At 38.9% G+C, this 7,970-nt stretch overlaps 1 long non-coding RNA gene across 1 annotated transcript; it reads left to right on the top strand.

The window, feature by feature from the left end:
• The first annotated feature begins 5,619 nt into the window (after positions 1-5,619).
• Positions 5,620-7,026, top strand: LOC138313961 (uncharacterized). The gene is made up of 3 exons (XR_011207304.1): positions 5,620-5,755; positions 6,006-6,112; positions 6,961-7,026. It is a non-coding gene; the product is annotated as an uncharacterized lncRNA (long non-coding RNA).
• The last annotated feature ends 944 nt before the right edge of the window (positions 7,027-7,970 follow it).

The raw sequence follows: 7,970 nt of genomic DNA, 5'->3' as shown, positions 1-7,970 counted from the left end.
ATTTCTCTTTAGTTGTCCAGAGTCGAGTGATTGTCCATTACTTATTACATACTCCTTTCTCTCTAGTTGTCCAGAGTCGAGTGATTGTCCATTACTTATTACATACTCCTTTTCTCTCTAGTTGTCCAGAGTCGAGTGATTGTCCATTACTTATTACATACTCCTTTCCCTCTAGACGTCCAGAGTCGTGTGATTGTCCATTACTTATTACATACTCCTTTCTCTCTAGTTGTCCAGAGTCGAGTGATTGTCCATTACTTATTACATACTCCTTTCTCTCTAGTCGTCCAGAGTCGAGTGATTGTCCATTACTTATTACATACTCCTTTCCCTCTAGTCGTCCAGAGTCGAGTGATTGTCCATTACTTATTACATACTCCTTTCTCCTCTAGTCGTCCAGAGTCGAGTGATTGTCCATTACTTATTACATATCTTTCCTTAGTGTCCAGAGTATTGTCCATTACTTATTACATACTCATTTTCTCTCTAGTCGTCCAGAGTCGTGATTGTCCATTACTTATTACATACTCCTTTCTCTCTAGTCGTCCAGAGTCGAGTGATTGTACATTACTTATTAAATACTCTTTCTCTCTAGTCGTCCAGAGTCGAGTGATTGTCCATTACTTATTACATACTCATTTTCCCTCTAGTTGTCCAGAGTCGAGTGATTGTCCATTACTTATTACATACTCCTTTCTCTCTAGTCGTCCAGAGTCGAGTGATTGTCCATTACTTATTACATACTCCTTTCTCTCTAGTCGTCCAGAGTCGAGTGATTGTCCATTACTTATTACATACACTCATTTTCCCTCTAGTTGTCCAGAGTCGAGTGATTGTCCATTACTTATTACATACTCCTTTTCTCTCTAGTTGTCCAGAGTCGAGTGATTGTCCATTACTTATTACATACTCCTTTCTCTCTAGACGTCCAGAGTCGTGTGATTGTCCATTACTTATTACATACTCCTTTCCCTCTAGTCGTCCAGAGTCGTGTGATTGTCCATTACTTATTACATACTCCTTTCCCTCTAGTCGTCCAGAGTGGTGTGATTGTCCATTACTTATTACATACTCCTTTCCCTCTAGACGTCCAGAGTGGTGTGATTGTCCATTACTTATTACATACTCCTTTCCCTCTAGACGTCCAGAGTCGAGTGATTGTCCATTACTTATTACATATTCTTTCTCTCCGGTCGTCCAGGTCGAGTGATTGTCCATTACTTATTACATACCCCTTTCTCTCTTGTTGTCCAGAGTGGTGTGATTGTCCATTACTTATTACATATTCTTTCTCTCCGGTCGTCCAGAGTCGAGTGATTGTCCATTACTTATTACATACTGCTTTCCCTCTAGACGTCCAGAGTCGAATGATTGTCCATTACTTATTACATACTCATTTTCCCTCTAGTCGTCCAGAGTGGTGTGATTGTCCATTACTTATTACATACTGCTTTCCCTCTAGACGTCCAGAGTCGAATGATTGTCCATTACTTATTACATACTCATTTTCCCTCTAGTCGTCCAGAGTCGAATGATTGTCCATTACTTATTACATACTCATTTTCCCTCTAGACGTCCAGAGTCGAATGATTGTCCATTACTTATTACATACTCCTTTCCCTCTAGTCGTCCAGAGTCGAGTGATTGTCCATTACTTATTACATACTCCTTTCCCTCTAGTCGTCCAGAGTCGAGTGATTGTCCATTACTTATTACATACTCATTTTCCCTCTAGACGTCCAGAGTCGAGTGATTGTCCATTACTTATTACATATTCTTTCTCTCCGGACGTCCAGAGTCGAGTGATTGTCCATTACTAATTACATACTGCTTTCCCTCTACACGTCCAGAGTCGAATGATTGTCCATTACTTATTACATACTCATTTTCCCTCTAGTTGTCCAGAGTCGAGTGATTGTCCATTACTTATTACATACTCCTTTCTCTCTAGTCGTCCAGAGTCGAGTGATTGTCCATTACTTATTACATACTCCTTTCTCTCTAGTCGTCCAGAGTCGAGTGATTGTCCATTACTTATTACATACTCCTTTCTCTCTAGTTGTCCAGAGTCGAGTGATTGTCCATTACTTATTACATACTCCTTTCTCTCTAGTCGTCCAGAGTCGAGTGATTGTCCATTACTTATTACATACTCTTTCTCTCTAGTCGTCCAGAGTCGAGTGATTGTCCATTACTTATTACATACTCTTTCTCTCTAGACGTCCAGAGTCGAGTGATTGTCCATTACTTATTACATACTCACTTTTCTCTCTAGTCGTCCAGAGTCGAGTGATTGTCTATTACTTATTACATACTCCTTTCCCTCTAGTCGTCCAGAGTCGTGTGATTGTCCATTACTTATTACATACTCCTTTCTCTCTAGTCGTCCAGAGTCGAGTGATTGTCCATTACTTATTACATACTCCTTTCTCTCTAGTTGTCCAGAGTCGAGTGATTGTCCATTACTTATTACATACTCCTTTCCCTCTAGTTGTCCAGAGTCGAGTGATTGTCCATTACTTATTACATACTCCTTTCTCTCTAGTTGTCCAGAGTGGTGTGATTGTCCATTACTTATTACATACTCCTTTCTCTCTAGTCGTCCAGAGTCGAGTGATTGTCCATTACTTATTACATACTCCTTTCTCTCTAGTCGTCCAGAGTCGAGTGATTGTCCATTACTTATTACATACTCCTTTCTCTCTAGTTGTCCAGAGTGGTGTGATTGTCCATTACTTATTACATACTCCTTTCTCTCCAGTCGTCCAACAGTCGAGTGATTGTCTATTACTTATTAACATACTCCTTTTCTCTCTAGTTTGTCCAGAGTCGTGTTATTGTCCATTACTTATTACATACTCATTTTCCCTCTAGTTGTCCAGAGTCGAGTGATTGTCCATTACTTATTACATACTCCTTTCTCTCTAGTCGTCCAGAGTCGAGTGATTGTCCATTACTTATTACATACTCTTTCTCTCTAATCGTCCAGAGTCGAGTGATTGTCCATTACTTATTACATACTCCTTTCTCTCTAGTCGTCCAGAGTCGAGTGATTGTCCATTACTTATTACATACTCCTTTCTCTCTAGTCGTCCAGAGTCGAGTGATTGTCCATTACTTATTACATACTCATTTTCCCTCTAGTTGTCCAGAGTGGTGTGATTGTCCATTACTTATTACATACTCCTTTCTCTCTAGTCGTCCAGAGTCGAGTGATTGTCCATTACTTATTACATACTCTTTCTCTCTAGTCGTCCAGAGTCGTGTGATTGTCCATTACTTATTACATACTCCTTTCTCTCTAGTTGTCCAGAGTCGAGTGATTGTCCATTACTTATTACATACTCCTTTCCCTCTAGTCGTCCAGAGTCGAGTGATTGTCCATTACTTATTACATACTCCTTTCTCTCTAGTCGTCCAGAGTCGAGTGATTGTCCATTACTTATTACATACTCCTTTCTCTTTAGTCGTCCAGAGTCGAGTGATTGTCTATTACTTATTACATACTCTTTTCCCTCTAGTCGTCCAAAATCAAGTGATTGTCCATTACTTATTACATACTCCTTTCTCTCTAGACGTCCAGAGTCGAGTGATTGTCCATTACTTATTACATATTCTTTCTCTCTAGTCGTCCAGAGTCGAGTGATTGTCCATTACTTATTACATACTCCTTTCTCTCCGGTCGTCCAGAGTCGAGTGATTGTCCATTACTTATTACATACCCCTTTCTCTCTTGTTGTCCAGAGTGGTGTGATTGTCCATTACTTATTACATATTCTTTCTCTCCGGTCGTCCAGAGTCGAGTGATTGTCCATTACTTATTAAATACTCTTTCTCTCTAGTCGTCCAGAGTCGAGTGATTGTCCATTACTTATTACATACTCCTTTCTCTCTAGTTGTCAAGAGTCGAGTGATTGTCCATTACGTATTACATACTCTTTCTCTCTAGTCGTCCAGAGTCGAGTGATTGTCCATTACTTATTACATACTCTTTTCTCTCTAGTCGTCCAGAGTCGAGTGATTGTCCATTACTTATTACTTACTCTTTCTCTTCTCTCTAGTCGTCCAGAGTCGAGTGATTGTCCATTACTTATTACATACTCATTTTCCCTCTAGTTGTCCAGAGTCGAGTGATTGTCCATTACTTATTACATACTCCTTTTCTCTCTAGTCGTCCAGAGTCGAGTGATTGTCCATTACTTATTACATACTCCTTTCTCTCTAGTCGTCCAGAGTCGAGTGATTGTCCATTACTTATTACATACTCCTTTCTCTCTAGTCGTCCAGAGTCGAGTGATTGTCCATTACTTATTACATACTCCTTTTCTCTCTAGTTGTCCAGAGTCGAGTGATTGTCCATTACTTATTACATACTCCTTTCTCTCTAGTCGTCCAGAGTCGAGTGATTGTCTATTACTTATTACATACTCCTTTCTCTCTAGTCGTCCAGAGTCGAGTGATTGTCCATATACTTATTACATACTCCTTTCTCTCTAGTCGTCCAGAGTCGAGTGATTGTCCATTACTTATTACATACTCCTTTCTGTCTAGTTGTCCAGAGTCGAGTGATTGTCCATTACTTATTACATACTCCTTTCTCTCTAGTTGTCCAGAGTCGAGTGATTGTCCATTACTTATTAAATACTCTTTCTCTCTAGTTGTCCAGAGTCGAGTGATTGTCCATTACTTATTACATACTCCTTTCTTTCTAGTTGTCCAGAGTCGAGTGATTGTCCATTACATATTACATACTCCTTTCTCTCTAGTTGTCCAGAGTCGAGTGATTGTCCATTACTTATTACATACTCCTTTCCCTCTAGTTATTGTCCAGAGTCGAGTGATTGTCCATTACTTATTACATACTCCTTTCCCTCTAGTTGTCCAGAGTCGAGTGATTGTCCATTACTATTACATACTCACATTTTTCTCTCTAGTTCCAGAGTCGAGTGATTGTCCATTACTTATTACATACTCCTTTCTCTCTAGTCGTCCAGAGTGGTGTGATTGTCCATTACTTATTACATACTCCTTTCCTCTAGTCGTCCAGAGTGGTGTGATTGTCCATTACTTATTACATACTCCTTTCCCTCTAGTTGTCCAGAGTCGAGTGATTGTCCATTACTTATTACATACTCCTTTCCCTCTAGTCGTGTCCAGAGTCGAGTGATTGTCCATTACTTATTACATACTCCTTTCTCTCTAGTCGTCCAGAGTCGAGTGATTGTCCATTACTTATTACATACTCCTTTCTCTCTAGTCGTCCAGAGTCGAGTGATTGTCCATTACTTATTACATACTCATTTCTCTCTAGTCGTCCAGAGTCGAGTGATTGTCCATTACTTATTACATACTCCTTTCTCTCTAGTCGTCCAGAGTCGAGTGTGATTGTCCATTACTTATTACATACTGCTTTCCCTCTAGACGTCCAGAGTCGAGTGATTGTCCATTACTTATTACATACTCCTTTCTCTCTAGTCGTCCACAGTCGAGTGATTGTCTATTACTTATTACATACTCCTTTCTCTCTCGTTGTCCAGAGTCGAGTGATTGTCCATTACTTATTACATACTCCTTTTTTCCTCTCCAGTTCGATGATTGTCCAGGGTCGAGGGTGATGATGCCCATTGGTTCTCAGAACAATCTCTTTTGCCATTGTCCTTCATAATTCTAAGTCAGCGTGGAGGCTCCATTCTCACCTTCTTCGTGTCGGCAACCATAGCTGATAAACTTGGCTTTGGAGTAGCTATATGGAGCGGTAAGTGTTTCTTCTTTTTATAGATTAGATTTTTTGCGAAGAAATATCCAAGATGTTTAAAAGGACAAAGGGTTTGAACTAGAAGTTTGTATAAAATATATTTTACGAAGCGGATGGCAATTTGTATCAAATGAATGTAAACACTGTGTTTTCCTCCATCCATAATTTAGGCGTTTTTAATATTTTTTTTTGTTATATTTTAAGCTGAGAGGATTGTTTTACTATATGTTGTAATATTTCCTATACATAGGATCCTTTCTATGTGGACTTGGCGTTATATCAGCTATCTGTCTGGCTTTCTCTCTCAGGAAAGTCCAAATAGACCAAACATCTCCGAGTGTCGACATCAATTATACCGTAAGTATGCTGCTCCGATACCAGTATGTTTGTGGAATTCAGTATTTTGTAGTATGTAATGTGTACTACTCCGATACCAGTATGTTTTGGGAATTCAGTATTATGTAAAATATAGTGTGTACTGCTCCGATACCAGTATAAATTCAGTATTATATAGTATATAGTGTGTACTGCTCCGATACCAGTATGAATTCAGCATTATGTAGTATATAGTGTGCACTGCTCCGCCAACCATATGGATTCATTATTATGTAGTATATAGTATGAACTGCTCCGATACCAGTATGAATTCAGTATTTTGTAGTATATAGTGTGTACTGCTCCAATACCAGTATAAATTTCAGTATTTTGTAGTATATAGTGTGTACTGCTCCAATACCAGTATAAATTCAGTATTATGTTTTATGTAGTGTGTGCTGCTCCGATACCAGTATGTTCGGAGAATTCAGTATTGTGTAGCATATAGTGTGTACTGCTCCGATTACCAGTATGAATTTAGCATTATGTAGTATGTAGTGTGTACTGCTCCGATACCAGTATGAAATCAGCATTATGTAGCATATAGTGTGTACTGCTCCGATACCAGTATGAATTCAGCATTATGTAGTATATAGTATGTACTGCTCCGATACCAGTATGAATTCAGTATTATGTAGTATATAGTAGTGTGTACTGCTCCGATACCAGTATAAAGGATTTCCTATGCATGAAAACGGAAAAACGATAATGCAGCTTTTGAGTTTTTGAATTGAAGAAAAGGTCGTTATTGGATATGTTAAAACAGCTTTTTAATTATTTTGTATCATCGCTAGTGTTTTGACTTATGTCTACGTGTTTTTTGCTTACAGACTTTAGCCGATATTAAGGCCGTCCCCAAAAAGTTCTGGCTACACGTGTGCATGATAGCCTTACTATAACGGACAGATCATTAGCTTCCATGCAAAACTTGCCGTAAGTATCCAGGCATAGTAATCTCAGGTGGGATGACACTTCATCGTAAGTATCCAGGTATAGTAATCCCTGTGTGTTATTGATACTTCATCGTATGTATCCAGGTATAGTAATCCTGTGTGTGATTTACACTTCATCGTAAATATCCAGGTATAGTAATCATGTGTGTGATTGACACTTCATCGTACGTATCCCGTTATAGTAATTTTGTGTGTGACTGAACACTTCATCGTAAGTATCCAGGTAAAGTAATCCTGTGTGTGATTGACACTTCATCGTACGTATCCAGTATAGTAATTTTGTGTGTGACTGACAATTCATCGTAAGTATCCAGGTATGGTAATCCGGTGTTGTGATTAACACTTCATCGGAAGTATACAGGTATAGTAATCATGTGTGTGATTGACACTTCATCGTACGTATCCAGGTATAGTAATTTTGTGTGTGACTGACACTTCATTCGTAAGTATCCAGGTATTGTAATCCGGTGTGTGATTAACACTTCATCGGAAGTATACAGGTATAGTAATCATGTGTATGATTGACACTTCATCGTAAGTATCCAGGTATAGTAATCATATGTGTGATTGACACTTCATCGTACGTATCCAGGTATAGTAAATTTTCGTGTGTGACTGACACTTTATCGTAATTATACCAGGTACAGTAATCCTGTGTGTGATTGACACTTCATCGTACGTATCCAGGTATAGTAATTTTGTGTGTGACTGACACTTCATCGTAAGTATCCAGGAAAGTAATCCCTGTGTGTGATTGACACTTCATCGTAAGTATCCAGATAAAGTTATCCTGTGTGTGATTGACACTTCATCGTAAGTATTCAGGTATTAGTTATATCCTGTGTGTGATTGACACTTCATCGTAAGTATCCAAGTAAAGTAAATCC

Source organism: Argopecten irradians, unplaced genomic scaffold, assembly GCF_041381155.1.
Source record: "Argopecten irradians isolate NY unplaced genomic scaffold, Ai_NY scaffold_1118, whole genome shotgun sequence".
NCBI lineage: Eukaryota > Metazoa > Mollusca > Bivalvia > Pectinida > Pectinidae > Argopecten > Argopecten irradians.
This window is presented reverse-complemented; position numbering and strand designations above follow the sequence as displayed.